This window comes from Trichosurus vulpecula, chromosome 6 (genome assembly GCF_011100635.1).
Source record: "Trichosurus vulpecula isolate mTriVul1 chromosome 6, mTriVul1.pri, whole genome shotgun sequence".
Classification (NCBI taxonomy): Eukaryota; Metazoa; Chordata; class Mammalia; order Diprotodontia; family Phalangeridae; genus Trichosurus; species Trichosurus vulpecula.
The window spans coordinates 98,110,716-98,133,400 of record NC_050578.1 but is presented as its reverse complement, the minus strand read 5'-3'; positions in this window follow the sequence as shown (position 1 = coordinate 98,133,400).

Sequence of the window (22,685 nt, the reverse complement as noted above, 5' to 3'; positions counted from 1 at the left end):
AAACAATTAGATTCTCTGGCTGCTACAGCCATTCCAATTGAGGAAGCTTCTAAGCCTCTAGCAGACCAGCCCCTAGAAGCTCTGCCTTGCCAGAGCACCCTGGAAGCAGGGGGCCACCAGTGCCTGGCTAACCACAGGCTCACCAAACATCAAACCTTGCTCTTAGATATCCCCGACCTAATTTGGATGTGCTACACACTCCTGAACCCCGAAGCAGAACAAGTGGTTAGGAGAGCTAGGTACGAAATAGTCATCTTTAATTCCCACCAAGGATATTGTCCTTTCTCTGTACTCCTGTACTGTCTGTTTTGTTGTTTGCTTAACTTCCTTGCCAGGTTTGTCTCCTCCAGTCTCCAAGCCATCAATTTCCAGATGACTGTGCACCCCTTGAACTGGACCCATCAAGCCAACTCTATGCCCCTTGTCAGCAGGAAGCAATTCCAGAAGCTGAGACCTTCGTCCCTGACCCCAAAAGAATTTGGGTCCCATTTGTTTGAGGGGGGAATGATGAGGGCACAGTCTCTGGGAACCCCTTGAATCCTTGAACTCTCCTTGAATCTTCCCACTCGACCTGGCCTTGGCCTGAGGCTATAACATTAAGCCCAAATGCCTACCTTGCCCAGTCCTCTATTGTCCAGCTGTTTCCCACCCTTAATCCTGATCAAAATATCTATACCCTAGCTCCGCTACCCTAGCCCTTGATGGGTTGTCATTTCCATATAGCCTTCAGCTATTTCCCCCACCCTGGAGTCTGACCTCGTCCTTAAGTCCCTCCCTAGACCCCTCTTCTGGTCACCCCAGACCACCCCTCAATCCCTCCCACAACCTTTGTGTATATAATCTCCATCTTGCCTCCATGAGGTTGGTCAGAACCAATCTAGCTCAGATGGGTCTGGCCCTTTTTCCTTACAGGCGTCGCAAGGGGTGGGATCTCTCGGGGCAGGCTTATTTGGCTAACTCTTAATAAACTCTATCCCTTCCCTTGGCTGAGAAGGCTTGAGTCGAATTCTTTCAGCAGGACCCGGCGTGTCGGTACTTTGGGGTGTCGAGCACCTCTCACCCCAAACCCTCATCAGTTTTACTTTTTAAATTTATATCATACTCAAGTTTTCCCCAATCTTTCTTACGAGCTACCCAGTTATTAATAAGAATCTTAGACATATGTTTTACATTTTACATATATAAAAAGTAAACAGTCTGTCCTTATTGAATCCCTTATAATCAGTCTTTGGTATATACCTTCCTTCGCTCTTGTATGTAAAATCTTCTATTAAGTTCAGGGTTTTTTTTTTTAACAAAGTCTTGAAAGTCTTGACAGTTGACCATTTTTATTCCTCATGATTATGCTTAACTTTGCTGGGTATGATATTTTTGGCCAGAGCCTAAGTTCTTTTGCTCTTCAATATATAGAGAGTTCCAAGACCTGTGGTCCTTTAATGTCTCCGCTGCTAGGCCTTGCATGATTCTAACTGTGGCACCATCATATTTAAATTGTTTTATTTTTGTTGCTTTTAATATTTTATCCTGGAACTGGGGTTTTTGAAATTTGGCTAAACTCATAGGATCTCTTTTAAGTGGTGATTGATGGATTTTATTTTTCTATTTCTACTTTCCCTGGTTGTTTTAATACTTCAGGACAATTTTCTTTAATTGTTTCTTGCATTATTGTATCAAGATTCATTTTTTGATCATAACTTTCAGTTAGTCCAATTATTTTTATGTTTTCTCCTCTTGATCTATTCTCCAAATATGTTGTTTTTATTATAAGATATTTCACTTTCTCTTCTATTTTTTATTATTCATATTTTTTTAATTATTTCTTAAGCTCTTATAATTTCTCTGGCTTCACCTTGCCCAATTCTAATTTTCAATGTGTCCTTTTCTTCCTTAAGATTCTGTTTCTTCTTTTCTAAGTGGTTGACTTTCCTTTCATAATCTTCTTGTTTTTCTTGGACTATCCTTATTTTTTTTTTCAGTTTTCCCTCCATCTGTCATTTGATTTTTAAAGTCTTTTAAAAGATCTTCTATGAATTCTTTTTGGGCAGGTGACCATTTGATGTTACTCTTTGAGGGTTTCTTTATTTCTGTATTCTCCTCTGAAGAACCCCAGTCTTCTCTATTCACATAATAGCTTTATAGTTGAATTCTTTCTTCTCCGCCTGTACATTTTTTGTGGTAATAGCTTAATTTTTGTAATCACCTCTAGCCCTGGGGGATGGGGGATGGTGCCTCTTGCCCCAGATCTTCAGTTCTCCCCTCTAACCTGGAACCCAAGCCAAACTTCCAACCTCCTGTAAGTGCCCACAGCCAGGGGCCTTCTGCCTCACTACTTTTGCACTCACTAGGCCTGTGCTGATTCCTTATCAACCCTGCCACTGTTGGCAGCTGTTAAGACAATCAGACTTTTCCCTGTTCTTCCCTTTTGGGATGTTAAGACTATCAAGTCTCCCCTTTCTTTGAATTGGTGGGAAACCTTTTGCTGTCTTTGTTTTGGAATAGTTCTCAGCTATTTCTCAGCACTGAGGCAATCAGGAGTCATTGACTTGCGTATGATGTGGTACTGGGGATGGGGAACTTTCACACACCCAGCCTGGGTGAGGTCAGAGTCCTCAGGGCTCCACACAGGATATAATTGAGGGGAACTTGGTGTTTGACTTTTGGGGCTCACTCATGGAAGGAGTGTTGAGACTCTGGGCAAGCTGTTGTAACTGCCCCCTGATTTTGATAACCCAGACGGATGTTGTTGTTTCTCTGGTAACTATGAATTGTGATTGAATCAGACAAGGTCTGTCTGTTTATGTTTGTAATTTCTGTTTGTATTTGCCTTGAAGTTCAGGGGGCTGATCTTTTCCCCCAGAACTAAATGAATGATATATGTATGTTTAATTAAACTGAGATTGTTAACCCCTTAAAGTTGCTTTCCTTAGAAAAGCAGATCAAAGAACTTGTGTTAGCAGCCTACTGTGTGCTGGTTGTTATTGATTTTACACAGCCACAGTAGTTGCTAGTGCATTGTTGCTATAACAACATAGCTGGGTTTGGCATTCCTTGTCAGCAGAGGTTCCCTTGATCTTGGACTCAGACACCCAAGTCCCCTTACTGTGCTGGGTCAGGACTTGCCACTTGTGTTAAAGCAGACCCCAGCCTGCAGGTGTTTACTCTTCACAGGGACCAAACCTGGTCTTGGGATTTTTCTTCTGATTTTCTTAAATTGTTCCAGGAAGGCTCCTGTTGAGCCCTTATTCTTATTTATTTTTACCTACACTTTCTTCACCCCAAGGTATGATTTTATCTCTTTTGTGGAGGAAAATCTTGAGAGCTTAGAATTTACTGACCTACTCTGCCATCTTCCCAGAATCCTCTCTCCACAGGAACTTTTACCTCCAAGACAATGAGGGAAGTTGGGCATCTGAGCTGGGGAAGACTGAGGGAACCTCTGCTGACAAGGAATGCCAGACCCAGCTAGGCCATGGAGACACAGCCCTGGATGAGAAGGAACCAGCACATGCCCCATGAGTACAGCAGCAGTGGGACAGGGACACAGCTGGTTATGGGCACTTACAGGAGGATTGGAGGTCTTGGTTTTGGTTCCAGGCCAGAGGGGAGAACAGAAGGAGGATCTGAGGACAGAGGCACCATCCTCCATACTCCAGGACTAGAGGTGATTACAAAAAATAAGCTGCTGCAAAATAAAAAAAAATGAGAAGAGAAAGGAGAAAGAATCTAATCATAGAAAGTTGCTATGGTAATAGAGGAGACTGAGATTCATCTTCAGAGGATGATACTGAAGCAAAGAAACCCTCTTTTACCCACAAAGTATAACATCAAATGGTCACCTGCCCAGAAAGTGTTCATAGAACTTAAAAAAGACTAAAAATCAATGAGAGAGATTGAGGAAAAATTAAAAAAAAAAGAATACAAGAAAAACAAGATCATAAAAAGGAAGTCAACCAATTAGAAAAGGACATACAGAATCTCAAGAAAGAAAATGATTCCTTGAAAATGAGAATTTGGCAAGAGGAAGCCAGCAAGCTCGTAAGAGACCAAGAAAAAAATGAAACAAAACATGAAGAATGAAAAATAGAAGAGAATGTGAAACAGCTCATAAGAAAAACAACAAATCTGGAGAACAGATCAAGAAGAGAAAAATAAGAATAGTCTGACTACCTGAAAGATATGATCTAAAAAGAATCTTGATACAATAATATAAGAAGTAATTAAAGAAAACTGTCCTGAAGCATTAGAACAAGAGGGGAAAGTAGAAATAGAAAAAAAAAATCCACTGATCACCACCTGAAAGAGATCCTATGAGGAAAACCCACAAGAATATCATAGTTAAATTCTGGAACCCCCAGCTCAAGGATAAAATATTACAAGCAGCAAGAAAAAAACAATTTAGATATGGCAGTGCCACAATTAGAATCACACAAGACCTAGCATTGGTGACACTAAGAGACCACAGGTCTTGGAACAGTATATATTGAAGAGCGAAAGAACTGGCATTGCAGCCCAAAATATCATAACCAGCAAAGGTAAACATAATCCTGAATGGAAAAAAATGGATATTCGACGAATTGGCAGACTTTCAGGATTTTGTTTAAAAAAACCCAATAAAGTTGAACTTAATAGAAGATTTGACATATAAGATCCAAAAGAAATACAAGGTACATTCTTAGAGACTCAATAAGGGCAGACTGTTGACCTTTTATGAGGAAATGTAAATCTCATGTCTAAGATTGTTATTAGTTATTGGTTAGTTCATAAGAAAAATTGGGGTGGACCTGAGTATAATATGATTTTAAAAAGTAAAACTGTTTAGGAAAAGGTCAAAAGAATAATTATATTATGAAAATGAGATGCGAGAGGAAGAACTGACACACGGGAATTAGATGGGGGAGGAGGGCTAGTAGTTCTGGAAACTTGCTTTCACTGGGAATGGATTTAAAAGGTAACTATATATATCTAGAAGTGTATAAAAGTCTTCAAAATTCAGAAATAAATAAAATGCTAAGGAGATAGGGAGGAGGTAGAAGGTAAGAGAGGGATCTTTGAAGCAGAGGGTGAGGGAATAGGATAAAGAGGGGTATAGAAGGGTGCTTAGATTGATGGAAATGGGAGGATTAGGGAGGGATCATTGGAATAGGTTAAGTAATAGGAGGGCAAGGCAGTGGGTAGAAGTAAAGCAGAGGAGTCAGGAGGGATAGGAAATGAGAGATATGCCCAAATATAAAATAAAGATCAGGAGTAGAATTTGTTAGGGACAAAGGAGCAGGTGTGATAATGATGATCTTAGACAAAGTTAAGGGTAAAATAGATTTAGTCAAAAGAGAAAAATAGGGAAACTATACTATGTGTCAGCCATATTCATCAATGTTGTTTTGGACTATTTAGAATAACTAGACAGTATAAGGTTGGAATATTGCTATGGTGCAGGAAATGATGAGTTGGGTGACTTGGGAAAATATGGAAAGATTTGGACTTATAGAGGAGGAAGTTATCCACCCTCAGAGAAACAGAGGACAGATAAGTATAATATGGCCTTACATAGATGCATAAGAATGTATCTGTCTATGTATTTGTATGATTATAGATATCTAAGTACATTTATGTATATGTAAGTGTATATATGTATGGGTGAAAGCTACTCAGTTTCCTGGCATGGTGCTGGTAGACTGTCCAGGTTTCACAGGTATACAACAATGAGGTCAACACAATAGCTCTGTAAACCTTCAGTTTAGTGGTCAATTTAATATCTCTTCTCTCCCATACTTCCCTTCAGAGCCTCCAAAACACTGAGCTAGCCCTGGCAATGAGTGCTTCAACTTCATTATCGATGTGTACACCTCTGAAAAGTACACTACTAAAGTAAGAGAACTTATCTACAGCATTCAAAACTTCTCCATTTGTAATGTGCTCCATCAGCCACCACCACACCATCCATACATGGAACCATTGTTTACAGCAATGTATATGTATATATATGTACATACAAATAAATATATACACACTTAATTGTGGCTTTCTGGGGGAAGGGGAGGAAGAGGGAGGAAAAGAACAAAGCAAAAAGTGCACAGCAGAGAACAAAAGAAAACATAAGGAAGCAAAGAAAAGATGCATAGTATTTATTATATAGGTTTTCTTAAAATGGAATTTTATTGTTGTATAATTTGAATCCTCTCTTACATTCTGCTGTGCACATGGCACTGCTTTTCTTTTCTTTTCTTATTTTGCATTTGTTTCAATATTTAAGTTTATAATATTTCTTTTTTCTTATTGAGTATTTAAGTTTTAGTATTTAGTAAAAAAGAGAAATAAAGAACAGCTTTTAAAAAACTGGAGGAATAGACAGTGCTCACAGCTAGGCAGTGCCAATATAAAAAAATATCAAAATTAATCTACACTTTCAATTTTATACCAATTGAATCACCAAGTGGATACTTTATAGTACTTGATAAAATAATAAAAAATTCATTTGGAAAAAACAAAAGATCTAGAATATCAAGGGAAATGATGAAAACAAATAAGGATCAAAGGGAAATAATATTTCCAGACCATCAACTATATTGTAAAGCAGCAGTTACCAAAACCATCTGGTATTGGTTAAAAAATAGAGAGGTAGACCAAGATCAATGGAATAGACTACACAAGGGAGAGTCAGAAGCAATGGAATTCAGTAAGCCAATGTTTGATAAATGGACAACATAAAATATCTAGGAAAAAAAATTTTTATTTGATAAAAACTTCTGGGAAAGTAGTCTGGCAGAAATTAAATTTAGTCAACAATTATATTCTATAATACATTCTAGATGGTTCCCTGACCTTAATGTTAAAGATAATAGTATAAAAATCAGAAAATCTCTCAACTTAATAAATATAACCTCAAAATAAACAAGAAAAAAGTTAAGGTGATGAATAGAATTTTAGAAAGGTAGATATGATAAACCTCTGGAGAAAATTGAATGGGATAAAAAAGGAATACACATTTTTCTCAGTGGTATTTGGCACACACATGAAAATTGACTATGTACTAGGGCATAAAAACCTCACAGGCAGCAATAGTCAATGTATCCTTTTCAGATCATGATGCAATAAAAATTATTTGTAATAAAGGACCATGGAAAGTTAGACTCAAAATTAATTGGAAACTAAATAATCTAATCCTAAAGAATGAGTAGGTCAAACAACAAATCATAAAAACAGGCAGTAACTTCATTCAAGAGAATGACAATAATGAGATAATATAACAAAACTTATGGGACGTAATGAAAATGGTTCTTAGGGGAAGTTTTATATCTCTGAATGCTTACATGAATAAAATAGAGAAAAAGGATATCAATGAATTGGGCATGCAACTGAAAAAGCTGGAAATAGAACAAATTGAAAGTCCCCAATTAAATACCAAATTAGAAATACTGAAAACCAAAGGAGAGAGTAATAAAATTGAAATCAAAAAAACTATTGAACTAATAAATAAAACTGAGAGCTGGTTTTATGAAAAAAAAATAAAATTGATAAACCTTTGGTGAATTTGATTTAAAAAAAGAAATAAGAAAACCAAATTGCCAGTATCAAAAATGAAAAGGGTGAATTCACCTTCAATGAAGAGGAAATTAAAACAATAATTAGGAATTATTTTTCCCAATTGTATGCCCATAAATTTGGCAATCTTAGGAAAATGGATGAATATTTACAAAAATATAAATTGCCCAGATTAACAGAAGAAGTAAAATACTCAAATAACCCCAGCTCAGAAGAAGAAATTGAACAAGAAATTGAACTTCCTAGGAAAAAATCTCCAGGGCCAGATGGATTTACAAGTGAATTCTATCAAACACTTAAAGAACAGTTAATTCTAATACTTTATAGACTATTTGGGAAAATATAGGAAGGAGGAGTCCTACAAATTCTTTTTATGACACAAATATAGTACTAATACCTAAACCAGGAAGAGTCAAAACAGAGAAAGAAAATTATAGACCAATTTCCCTAATGAATATCGATGCAAAAATTTTGAATAAAACATTAACAAAAAGATTACAGCAAGTTACCATGAGAATAATACACTATAACCAGGTAGCATTTATTTCAGGAATGCAAGGCTGGTTCAGTATTAGGAAAACCATCAACATAATTGATCATATCAACAACAAACCAGCAGATGAAGATCAGTGGAATAGATTACACAATGGAGAGCAGAAAACATATGGTTATCTCAATAGATGCAGAAAAACCTTTTGACAAAATAGAACACCCATTCCTATTAAAAACACTAGAAAGCATAGGAATAAATGGAGTCTTCCTTAAAATGATAAGTAGTATCTACCTAAAACCATCAGCAAGCATTATATGTAACCCGAATAACCTAGATGCATTTCCAGTAAGATTGGGGGTGAAACAAGGATATCAACTATCACCCTTATTATTCAATTTGGTACTAGAAATGTTAGCATTAGCAATAAGAGAAAAAAAAGAAATTGAAGCAATTAGAATAGGCAAAGAAAAAACTAAATTATCCCTCTTTGCAGAGGATATGATGGTTTACTCAGAGAATTCTGGAGATTCACATAAAAAACTACTTGAAATAATAAAAAAACTTTAGCAAAGTTGCAGGGTATAAAATGAACCCACATAAATCCTCAACATTCCTATATATTACCAACAAAACCCAACAGCAAGAGATAGAAAGAGAAATTCCATTTAAAGTTATTGTTGACAGTATAAAATATTTGGGAGTCTACCTACCAAGACATACCCAGGAACTATATGAACACAATTACAAAACACTTTTCACACAAAGTCAGATCTAAATAAATGGAAAAACAGCAGTTGCTTGTAGTTAGGCTGAGCTAATATGATAAAATTTTACCTAAATTAACTTACTTATTTACTGCCATACCAATCTAACTACCAAAAATTATTTTTTAGAGCTAGATGAAATAATAACAAAATTCATCTGAAAGAACAAAAGGTCCAGAATATCAAAGGAATTAATTAAAAGAAATGCTAGGTAAGGTGGCCTAGCTGTATCAGATATTAAACTGTATTATAAGGTAGCAATCATCAAAACTACTTGGTAGCGGCTAAGAAATAGAGTGATGGACCAGTGGAATAGGTTAGGTACATAAATGTAGTAGTCAGTGCCTATTGTAATCTGCTCTCTGTTAAACCCAAAGAGTCCAGCTTCTGGGATAAGAACTCACTATTTCACAAAAACTGCCGGGAAAATTGGAAAACAGTATGGCAGAAACTGTACATAGACCAATATCTTACACTGTACACCAAAATAAAGTCAAAATGAGTTCACTATTTAGATATAAAGGTTGATATTATAAGCAATTTAGGAGAGCAAGGAAGAGTTTACCTGTCAGATTTATGGAGAAGGGAAGAATTTACGACCAAACAACAGACAGCATTATGAAATGCAAAAATGGATAATTTTGATTATGTTAAATTGAAAAGTTTTTGTACAAACAAAGCCATGCGACCAAGATTAGAAGGGAAGCAGAAAATTGGGAAAGAATTTTTACAACCACTATCTCTGATAAAGGCCGCATCTCTAAAATATACAGGGAGTTGGATCAAATTTATAAGTCATTCTCCAATTGATAAATGGTCAAAGGATATGAACAGGCAATATTCAGAGGAAGAAATTAAAAATATCTATAGTCATATGAAAAAATGCTCTAAATCACTATTGATTAGAGAAATGCAAATCAAAACAACTCATCTCTACTGTCAGATTGGCTAACATGACAAAACAGGAAAATCATACATGCTGGAGAAGATATGGGAAAATAGGAACACTGTTACATTGTTGTGGAGTTGTGAACTTATCCAGCCACTCTGGAGAGCACTTTAGAATTATGCCCAAAGGATTATAAAATGTGCATACCCTTTGACCCAGCAGTACCACTTCTAGGGTTGTATCCCAAAGAGATCACACAAGTGAGAAAGGTACCTGTATGTACAAAAATATTTATAACAGCACTTTTTGTGGTAGCAAAGAATTGGAAATCACTGGGAATCCCATCAATTGGGGATTGGCTAAACAAGTTGTGGTATATGAATGTAAGGGAATACAATTGTGCTGTGAGAAATGAGAAGCAGATGGACTTCATAATAACCTGGAAAGATTTATATGATCTGATGCTGAGTGAGAGGAGCAGAACCAGGAAAATATTATACACAATTACAGACACACAGTATCTGTGATGATTAACTTTGATAGACTTGGCTCTTCTCAGCAATACAAGGTTCTAAGTCAGCTCCAAAAGACTCATGATGAAGAAAGCTATTTGCATCCAGAGAAAGAATTACTGAATCTGAATGCAGATTGAAGCAAACTATTTGTTCTCTCTCTCTCTCTCTCTCTCTCTCTCTCTCTCTCTCTCTCTCTCTCTCTTTCTCTCTCTCTGGTTTTGTTTCTTCTTTCTCATGGTTCATTACATTGGTTATAGTTCTTCTTTACAACTTGACTATTGTGAAAATAAAGTTTAATGTGAAGGTATATGTAGAACCTATATCAGATTGCAGACGATCTTGGAGTGGTAGGGAAGAGGAGAGGGACGGAGAGAAAATTTGGAACTCAAAAATTGGTGGAACTGAGTGTTGTAAACTAAAAATAAAAAATAAATTAAAAAAACCCCCCAAAATAGAAAAGAAATGGATCAGATAACTCATAGCTATGGATAGATGATGGATTTTTTAATCAAACAAGAGATAGAGGCATTATAAAAGATATAATATATAACTTTGATTAAATAACATTTTAAATCTTCTTTATAGTAAAAAATAATGCACCTTGGATAAGAAAGGAAGTGGTTAAATGGGAAAAAATTTGCATCAAATTTCTCTGATAAGGTTTGATATCCAAGATATGGAAATAATTCATTCCCTCTCTCTCTCTCTCTCTCTCTCTCTCTCTCTCTCTCTCTCTCTCTCTCCCTCCCCTATCTTTGTAAAACTAGTAGCCATTTCCCGATAGACTAGTGCTAAAAGGATCTAAACAAATAGTTCTCAAAAGAAGAACTAGAAGCATTCACAATCACATGAAAGAATGCTCCAAATCACTAATAGTAAGGGAAATGCACATCAAATGTTTCACCTTATACCATACAAATTGGCAGAGATGACAAAAAATGCCAAAGGTCAAAAGTTGTAGTAGTTGTGGAATGATAGACACTCTAATACATTGTGGGTGGAACTATGAAATGGCAAACCTGTTTTGGAAAGGAATTTAGAATTATGCAAATAAAGTAAAGAAAATGTGCATACCTTTTGAACCAGAGACTCCATTACTGGGCCGAGGAAGCCATTCATCAAAAGAAAATCCCCATATTCACTAAAATATTTATAGCAGCAACTTTTGTGATAGCAGAAAATTGTGAACAAAGTAGATGCTCATCAATTGGGGAATGGCTAAACAAATTGTGGTACATAAATCTTATGAAATATTACTGTGATCTAAGAAATTGTGTATGTGAGGAATATAGAAAAGCATGGAAAGATCTTTATGATCTGATATAGAGTTCAGTCAGCAGAGACAAGAAAACAATATACACAGTAACTTTAACAATAGAAATAGAAAGAACAATCGTACACCAAAATATCAAAAATGAATGTAGCCAAATTATAAAGAGCAAGGACTCGAATGAAGAGACATGAGAAGACACCCCCCAACACACCCATTCATGGTGGTGAGAAATTCACAAGCGTTACATGATGCACATGTTTTTGGAGTTTTTCAATATATGGATGAATTGCGGTAAGTTTTTTTCCTCTTAAAAATTAAATGTTGTTATATGAGATAGCTCTCTGTGGGAAAAGAGAGAGGAATATATGGGATAACTGTGATGATTTAAGAAACAGAAGACATCACTAAAAACTTACTTTTAAATAAGATACTTTGGAGGAGTCAGGACTTGTGAATTCACAAGTGTGGGGAACTGGGAGGTGGCAGGGGTAGGATTCCTTTCATAAATTCAGATCAGCCCTTTACCTGCACCTTATTGTCTTGGAGATGCTTGGGGAACCTAGGGGTTCAGTGACTTACCGATACTTATACATTCAGGATATGTCTATCCAAAGAGGAACTTGGGCCCAGGTTTTTCCAGCTCTTTTCCAGGCAGGCTCTCTAGAAACTAACCTTGCTTCTTTTCCTTTTATTCTGGTCAGAAAAAATTGCTATAAGAAGGTTTAATATAAAGACAGGATTTCCCAATCCCATCCTATTACTCACTTATTTAGAGCAATACTCAGTATAATATACCTTATATATATGTACATGAATATGTGTATATGTGCATATATATATACATATACATACACATACATATATATATATATATTCAGCATAATAATATAATCAAAGCATTTGGATATCCCCTTAAAGTTCATTATCATGGGAATTTGCTTTATTTAACACTGATTAACATAAATTGCAAGAATGATGATAGCAATCATCCTGTATCACACGATCTAGCACTTGATTACAAGATAGTTTGAATAAGGAGGAATCATTAACAACCGGGGAGCAAAAGCAGGGATCAGGAAAAGCTTTTCCTAGGAGGTGGACCCCTGGAAATTTTGAAACTGCAAATTATGATGTTTAAAAAAAGGTACCCTACACTTCCTATTGCTACTAAATATTCTAAGGTAGTATATTTGTTCTTTGTGTATTAATTAATGTTTTGTCTCAATATATTGGAAAAAATAGATCAATGGTTACCATATGGTGATGTAACTTACATCTTTTAAGGAATCACTATGTTTTTCCCACGAAGAGTAGGCCATAATTGGAACAACTGAACAAAAATGTTTTCCCCTTATGTTAGGGGAGTTATTATCTTGTATACCATTAATAGCTGTTTTGTTGTTAACACTTTGGTAAAATATTCAGCAGCAGAATTTGATTCAAGGTACCTCTTCTTTCTTGCGTGCCATGTTGAAGCTCAATCTTATATATGAAAAGGGATTGAATTCTCCTGAATTACTGGGGTGGAGCACACATTCTAACTCTTGACTTTACATTTGAAAAATAATTTTAAAAAATATGAGTTACTCTTCCCTTTTCTGAAATTAAACATCCCAGTTAAAACACTTTTTTGATACAGCGGTGGTTTTTATTATGTGATATCATGTTTTAGGTCTAATCTAATGCTAATATACTTAAGATGGAAGAGGCCGTAGGGACTACCTCCTCTAACCAATCTGTTTTAAGGATGAAGATTGAGCTCTAGAGGGGGTAAGGAACTTACACAAGATCGCACTTGTCGTTAGTGGCAGAATGAGGACTGGAATTCGGGTCTCTTGTCAAAGCCCAGTGTTCTTTGATTAGATTCATTGAAGTGAAGCAAAGAGATCACATTTTTCTGTGAAGAGTTTTAATCCCTTTCTTAAAGATTCCACCTTATTTTTTGAGAAGTTTAAACAGCAGTTTGAGTGAATCAGAATATCTGTGTAGATTGGGTTTATGCATGGTATTATTTTTGGGGGTGCTGCTAAAATACTGCAGAATCATTTCAAAGAATCTCTTATAAAAATCCAGTCAAATGGAACCGAGTCTATTGGGTTTAAGTGATTACTTTTAGGTCATCAGATTGATCACCTGAATGAAGAAACGTTGTCTCTTCGAGTAATAAGAACCAGACTTGTAATCAGAAGTCCTGTGTCTGCCACTTCCTTGCCATTTAACCTTAAGCAATTCCCTTCAACTCTTTGAGCCTCAGTTTCCTCATCTGTAGAACAGAGTTAATAATAATACTTGGATAACCCACTGCATAGCTTTGTGGTAAGGAAAGAGCATCATAAACCAAAAATCACTGTGCTATTATAATGAGTGATTTTATTTTCATTCTTTTCTTCCTTAATTAAAGCTCTGCTCTGGTTCCTCATCATGATGATCCTATATTCTTAAAGATTATGTCAACGGAGCCAGAATGTAGCAAATTCTACCAAATTGGGCATGTACTTGGTGAAGGGGAGGGGGGGATCAACCCAAGTCCATTCAGAAAAGTTTATGAAAGTTCCCAAAGGGCAGGGACTATATTGGTTTTTTTCTTCACCATCTCAAGGCCTGCCACAAAGCCTAGCACTTGGTGGGTACTTGATAAGCAATTTTGAATGTGAAATTAATCAAGTGATGAATTATTTTTGTTATAATGACTCATGAAATTATTGACATACGAAGGCATAGAAAGCTTGTGAAATTCACTGGTGGAAGAAACCTTTACCAAATCAATTCACAGATCTTTTAAATTATTAATGAATTGTAGATATTATATTTCTCTCTCATCTTTTTTATTTTCCTTCTTATTTTCTTTTCTAATATGAAATTGAGATGAATGTTTAGTGATGACCACTTCACTATCAATAACCTGAATATGTATTGATTACTAAACTTTAAGCTTCATTAGAGAATGGATCACATCTTATTTAATAATCGCTAAAATGATAAAGCACTTACTATGTGCCAGGCACTTTACAATTATTATCTCTTTCGACCCTAACAACAACCCCAGGGATGTAGGTGCTATTAGTATTCCTCATTTTACAGATGGGGAAACTGAGACAAATAGAGGCTTGAGAAACTCAAACAGTTGACTCCACTGGGGAAACACAGCTAGTAAGAGTCTGAGGTTGAATTTCAACTCAGCTCTTCCTGAATCCAAGGCCTGGAGCTTTATCCATTGAGCCACCTAATTGCATATAATTCTATACCTGGAAAATAGTAGTTCAATATTTGTTCCATTAATGTTGTTTATTCTACTCTTTACTATTTACATAACATTGCTCAGTAACTCTTCAAGGATAAACTCTGTAAAGATGTTTCTAATCTTAAATTTAAAGAACTTTGCTTCTGAAAGGCCAGATAATCCTATACTTGTGTGTGTGTGTGTGTGTGTTTGTGCACAGGGGTTATTTGTGTGGCTTTTGCTTTTTTTTGGACATATGATTTCATCACTTTAGAAACTCCCTCCCTCTCCATTGATATAAATCAACAATTTATCTGTAAGTCATAACTTTAATGAGTTACCTGGGGTACTACATGGTTAAGTGACTTGTCTATGCCCACCTAATTTATATGTACCAGAAACAGAACATGAACCTAGGTCTTCCTGACTGCAAAGCCAGGTATTTATCCCTACAACATGCTGTCTCTGTAATCCTTAAGTTTTCCCGTAAGTGATGTATGTGTAGCATCATCCTGTTTCCTTAATCTCTTGTACAATGTCTCACCACTCAGATATGATTCTAGGGTGTTTTTTTTTTCTTTCTTTAAAGCAGTGATTAGAAGTTTCCTAGTGGAAACCAGCACTGTATCAATGGAGTGATGGCAAGAATACGTGGTGAGATTATCCAAATGTTTCTACACAACTGTAAACTATCACCTGTGTAATTCATGATGCCTTTTTAGACTTCATAACTGTTCTAAAAAGTAGCTAAAAACAGTTTTAGCCTCAGGTTATCAGAATGAGAAGATGCCAAATCAAAAAAATATATCCATTGTTGCAAACCATTATTTTGACATGCTTTTTATGTTTATAGTTATCCCTTCCACATCATGACTTTCCCTATCATGATTTTGATATATCACGGGTTGGAATAAGAAATTAAACGGGAATTTTGGGGGAGTTTTGCAGAAGCCGCAGACAGCACATGAAGGCCAGTAGACAATGCAGAAAATGTTTAGAAACTCTGAAATGCATCACACACAATTGCATAATATTAACATATTTTATCTTTTGATACCATCATAATTCAGAATTCTTTTCTGGTATGAAGATAGGGTCAAAAAAGTTTACATGGATTTTCCAGATTGCAGGGGTGCTGCATCCCTAACCCCAACAATGTGCAAGGGATAACTGTATTTTCCAAGCAGTCACTAAAAATGACGTCTTTTATATTTTATATATTTATTCTGTAAGTATATGCTATATAATCTATATTTTATATACTTATGCTATATATATGTAAGTATATTTTATATACTTACTCTTATATTTTCATACTAACCACTATAAAACTGTAAGGGTTAACTGCAAGGGGACCATTCATAAAATTATCATAACCTGAGGTTGTAAAGGAATTGCCCATTTATATTCCACCTGGTGCCATAAAAGTGCTATGAATTATTCAGGATATTAACAAAACTCAATTTTGAAATGCAATCTGATTGCAACATTGATTAATCCTATAAACAGCAACCCCACTGCTGCGTTAATTTGTCTGTTTATGAGGACAGGTTTTCGCTTTTTCATTGTACAAATGAGCATGCATAATAAGCCAGCCTTTCTAAGGAACTCTTTCAATCTAAATCTATGTAATAATTTCGAATTCTTGAGAGCTTAGTATCTGGATGTGCAGATCACAGCCATTGAGAGACAACCTGGTATAATAGCAAAGAGAGCTGGGCTTGGAGCCAGAAGATCTGGGTTTCAATGCCAACTCTACCACTATCAGCTCCAGGACAATGGCCAAGTTACTTTGCCTTATTAGGCTATGGTTCTGTCTCTTCTGTAAAATGGGAAAGTGAGCATCTCTTACCGTACAAGGTTGATGTGCTATCATAGGACCAGAGAACCTTAGAACTGAAAGAAAACCCCAAATCCACCTGGGCCAAGCCAAATGGGACCACTTGTAGTATCAGTCAGCCAATCAAACCAGAACATGCTAAGCACCTACTAAGTGCTTAATGAGTGTCCAATGAGATCTCTCAGTGTTTCACAACTACCCACGAGCAAGGCATACTACTGTATAGATGTTGACATAAGAGGTATGGGAGACTGAGTTGGATTTCAGTCATAGCTGTGATTTGTTTTGACTAAATCCCTTAGACAGAAGCCTTTTTATTCTCATTGTTCTTTCGGCTCTGAGTGGAGTAGGAAAAGATTCTGGTCAACTGAGGAGTTACTTGCATGGTCTCTTGGACACAATAAATAGGCGCTTCGAAAATGTTGGAGACAGAAGAAGTGTTTGTGTTGATTGCAGCCTTTGGTCCTTAAGGGAGCAAAAGACAGAATCATGTCAAGTAATGCCAGTCTCTCAGAGGAAAAAACATTTCTAGGGAAAGTGTAATTTTCCAAGGCTACAATGACACTAGTCAAAATAGGTCAAACTCAGGGTGAAACATGATCAAAAACAAAAGCTTCTGGGCTGACTGTCAGCAGGTTGCTAACTTTAATCTATTTTGTAGTTCTCAGAAGACTATAGATGGTGCCAGGGAAGGTCTCTGTTCATGAGCCAAACAGTGTAGTATGAGACTCATATCCTTGCCCGATGTGGATTCAGTCTTTATGTGTCAGGCATCCTCATTACCATATCAAATATAGTGGGATCTCTTGGTAGGTGAATCCTTGGGGTCTGATACATGTCTGTATTGGAGCCATAACTTTACTCATCAGGTTCTCTTTGTTTTGAATGAACCTATTTTATAACATCAGCTAGCTAAATCTTTCCTTGAATCAGAGGGGAATTCAGTTAAAGATGGATTTAAGGTAGATCCACTTTATAATGAATTCTCTACTGTTGCAAAAGTCTGGACTATGTAAGAGGTGTGATGTGTTGTTTTTCATGCAGAAGAACAAGGTGGATCTAATGTGATTTAAATGGATTCGATTCCATCAGAATGTGGAAAATGATCTATATGACTAACACTTCATCACTCCAGTTACTACTACTACTTCTTGGGGTGGGGCATGAGTGTAATGGACACTGCTCTCTCTCTCTCTCTCTCTCTCTCTCTCTCTCTCTCTCTCTCTTTCTCTCTGTCTCTGTCTCTCCATATACTTCTTGGTTATTCCTATTTAAAAGTTTTCCTTGGTTTTTGAGGCTTTTGTTTATTTTTAGCATGTAATTCTATGAACATTTGATTATTTAAGTTTCAGTATAGAGAAGAGTAGAAGCAGCAAACCAGAAGGGAGGTAAGGAGGCTGGCATGATGATAGTAGGGAAAGTGATAGCTAACCATTTGACATTGGATGAGAGAGAAAAACTAAAAATTAGATGCACGATTATGTGATTACAGGGTAAAAATAAAGGGCATTTACATTGATACCCCTGACTCAATGAGAAAAAGTTAACTTATATTCAGTGTTCTCTGTATTGCCTTATCTGTTGTGATCTGTGCGCACCAAGTGATGATAAAGACACTATCCAGGTCATGTATGATCAGACAACCTGAATTGTCGACTATGAGGGGGAAGTGGCCAGCCTGTGTCTTGCATTGGTATCCATGAATATCAAGGCCTCTGGTGTATTGGGTAGGTGTACATGGAGGTTCTATGACAATCCATAACACCATTCTTTCTGAGGCAATGGAGGATGAGGAGGCTTTACCATCTTCCTGACGCTGCTTCCTGAGATCCTTCAGGCTAAAGTGTTCTCAGCCCCAAGGACCTTGTGGCCTTGACACCTGTCCCATTTCTTCACCATAGAACTTCAGCCTTTTTCATCAGACCCAAAGTTGAATGTTTATGTGTGAGCACCTTAAATGTATTGACTGTTGCACTTTTTCTATTTGTATTCCTAGCACTTAGAACAGTGCTCGGAACATATTAAACTCTTAATATTACTTTTCATTCATTATAGTAAGACATTGAAAAGAATAGCACAATATCATAAAATGTAGCAGGGTTGCAATCTACACCAAGGAGGGAGTAGCCACACTGATGTAATCTCAGATCCATTAATATATGTCTTTTACACATACATATATGCGTATATAATCTTTCTAAAATGCATTGTAGACTTTCCTCCTTTCTTAAATAAAGGAGATATGTATGTGTATGCATATATATATACATTCCTATCAAGTTATATCTATGTAGATATAGATATCTGCATATCCCTTTGTAGAGAGCTGTATCTACATATATACATACATACTCATGTATATATATAATATATGCATACACATTATAGAGTACATTTTTAGAAAAAAAATTAATATAAATGGCTAAAATAAAACAATGTTTGATGCTTTAGGACCAAGCTAGAGTTTTTGGCGAAAATTCATTTTTGTGGAAAAGTTCATTTCCAAGGGATACTAGATGACACTTGCTGTGTTTAAGCCATCATGGTTTTTAATCTGGCACTTTTATGCATGTAAAATTCACTAAACAAAACAGAAGAAGACAAAATAAGGATTAAAGGTGCCATAGTTAAGAGCCAAGCTACTAGAATGCACTTGGATTAAAATTAGACTTTATTTAAAAGTGATTTCCTGGGGAATGAGTGAATTTCCTTCCATATGTTATCTTCATTAGATTTACAATTTAGGTTTGTACATTTAGCTCAGTGAATCAAGTTGAGAATGTAAGAAAGGATACTTTTTCATCCTCTGTGTTTTTGTGCTTTCAAGCATATAATGACTGCCTAGGACATGTTGTCCTGCTGGAATTGAGTGCAGTGTTCCAACTGACAGGCCAGCCAGGTCATGGAAACTCGAAAAGTGGTTCTCCAGCTACAGGAGAGAATCAAAGCTACATCAAGTACTCAAACAGAAGGAGGAAAAAAAAATTTCAAAAAGTTTCAGTATTAACTTCATAATCTTCTTGTCATTTCACTGGAGTGTGTTCTCCCATTTCAAAGCAGCTAAGTTCCTGAAAAAAGACTTTGAAATTTGTCCAAAGGACTAAGGAGCAATAGCTAAGCTGGGACAAAAACGATGTTTCTCTTAACTTCTACTATATTCAGTCCAGTGATTTGGTCACAAAGGAAAGAGTAGAGGAGGAAAGAGTAAGAGTATGGTCACAAAGCAAAATCGTAACAATTAAGGAGCCTACTTTTAAATAAATGAACCAGCCAAAAGGTGTGTGTCTACCGGTATCAGAAAGTTCTACAGAGAAGCACACACTCACATACATACACACACATCTCATCAATAACAATAGCATAACAACAATAACAACAGAACTTTGTCCTACAATTAATAGTCGTGTGTCTGATAGTCACAGAATCTCAGATATGGAGGCGAACTTTTGGTCAACTAATTGAACTCTTCCAGTCACTTCCATTTCTCTATTACAAACTATCCCTTCCTCACTTTTGATGATTCTTATCTGTCCTCACTTTTCCCACATGATTTCATTCCTCCTGGAAATGATTTTTCCACCCTTAAATGCAGCCAGTGTCTGGTAGCATTGATCTTTAAGAGAGGCATCTGCAAATTTGAGCATACATAAATGATAGCAACCAGCACGCCAAGGGGTTTCAAAATCACCATGTCCTATAGGGAACACTTGAAATAACTGGGTATATTTGGATCACAAAAAAAAAAGATAAATAGGGTAGGGGTAGGGAGGGTAGGTCACTGTCTTTAAATATTTAAAGGGTTTCCAGAAAAGAATCTGATATTTTTTTTGTGATACTCCGGAAGGGGCAGACCAATGGGTCAAAGTTACAGGGAGGAAGATTTCAGTTCAGTTGGAGGAAGAATTTTCTGGCAATTGGATTCTCCTCAAATTGAATGAGCTCACTTGAAACTTAGAGATTTCTCCATTATTACAAAATTGCACAAGTTGGCTGATTGTCTGTCAGGGATGGAATTTTGTATTTGATGGCCATTAAAGTCACATCTAGCCCTTAGGATCTATAATTCTGTACTTGCCATGGAGGGTAATCAGATTTCTACTGTACAGCTAAACTACCTCAGCCTACTGCCCAAGGGTTTAATTAAATAGTAAGACTTGCTATAAAGCTAACTGAAAAATTCGTATATTATTTTAGAATCTAGATTCCTTGGGCAAATTAGTTCCACTAAATTTCTTCAATTTCCAAGACCAGTGAAGTCAAATGAAAAAATCAATGCCATACTGAAAATTAAGCCACAGAAAGAATGACCAAAAAGTTGAAGGGCAAATTCTGAATGGAAGGAATGATCAGGTTTCCATGCTATTTGAATACATTATTGGTTTGTTTCTTTAAAAATTGTTTTTATTCCACGGTTACTAACTACACACTTTGAAACTTCCTTTTTGACAAACAGAAATAGTTAAGTAAAACTGGCTATTTTGCTATTTTCCTTTGCTATTTTAGTCAATGTGTATACTCTATTCTTTTGGTCCTGCTTTCTTCACCCTTCATTAGTTCACACAAGTTTCTCCAAATTTTTCATCATTTCTCATGACACAATAATATTCCATTTAAATTCCACCCTCAGGGCTACCCCTTTTGTTCTGAGATCTTTTGTTCTGGATGGAGCTGGGTGAGAGAAAGGAAAAATGTTTCAAACGGGTGGAGGTAACAAAGTGTAAGTAGGCTCTCCTGATATTGCCAGGGATAGCTAAAGATGCAGCTTTTAATCACATAATCCTCCTAGTCTCAATTTTCTCATCTATAAAATGGAATAAAAATTTGGGTACTATCTACCTCACAGGGTTATTTTGAGGAAAGTACTTTGTAAACCTTAAAGTGCTATATAAATGTAATTTGAGAGGCAGCATGACATCATGGAGAACTGGCCTTGGAGTCAAAGTCCCAGCGTGACTTCCGACACATACTGATTATATAATCCTGGGTGAGCCATCTCACCTCTCAGTGTTCCAGGCAACTTTCTAAAACTATAAATTGCAAAGAAGAGGCTAATCTTAATTAGTTGAGAAAAGTTCCTTATCAGATTCACCTTGTTGATGAAATTCGAGGTCTAATTTAAAAAAAAATATTGGTACTAGAAGCAATTAATAGAGTCTAGCTGGGGAGATAAGTCATGCTCACACAATCAAAAAAACATACAAAGAAGTCCCTACAATACGAGCAATGTAATGAGCACCAACTAAGTTGTACAGCCCATAAGAGCTACTGGAACTCGTAGGAAGAGCTCACTGAAGAAAGTGAGATTTGAAACAAACTCAGAAGCCAATGTGATGGATATAAAATGGGAAGTCACTCTAGGCAGCGGGTTGGTATAAGGAAAGGCACCCAACATATAATTGGGGGAATATTTGGCTAGGGGACTTATAACTTCATGTATACAGCTGTCAGAGGGGGAGGGCAAGATAAATAAATTCCAGGCCTTCACAGAGAGACCTTCTTTCTAGTCTACTGCTCCTGGATTCGTCACTGAATACCTTGGTCCAATGGGTGGTTGTTAACAGTTTGATTCAGCTTGGAAGGTAGCATTCAGGGATTTGTGCTTGGGCCTGCGGTATTTAATATTTTTGTTAATAACTAACTAGATGGCATGTTCGCATTTGCAAATGACACAAAGGTGGGAGGGATGGTTGATAAATTCAGCTTTCAAGAAGTTCATGACAAGCTGGAATACTGGGTTGAGTATAATAGATATTAAAATAGGACTGAATATAAAGTTTTATATTTGGGTTCCAAAAAACCCCACCTTTATATACAAGATAGAAGAGGGGTAGCTAGACAGTAAAAATGTCTAAAAAGTATTTGGGATTATATTCTACTATGAACCAACAACATAATATGGAAATTAAGGAAATTAATTTAATTTTAGACTTTTTTAAGTGAGGCATAGCATGTAGGAACAAGGGGGCGATGGTCCCACTGCATTCTACCCTGTATTCCCTCAGACCACAACTGGGGTATTGTGTTCAATTCTGGGCTCCAAGTTTTAGGAATCATATTTATATGTTGGAGAGTGTTCCTAGGAGGGCAAGTAATATGGACTTGGACTTCATGCCACATGAAGGTTGGATGAAGGAATTAGGAATGTTTAATCT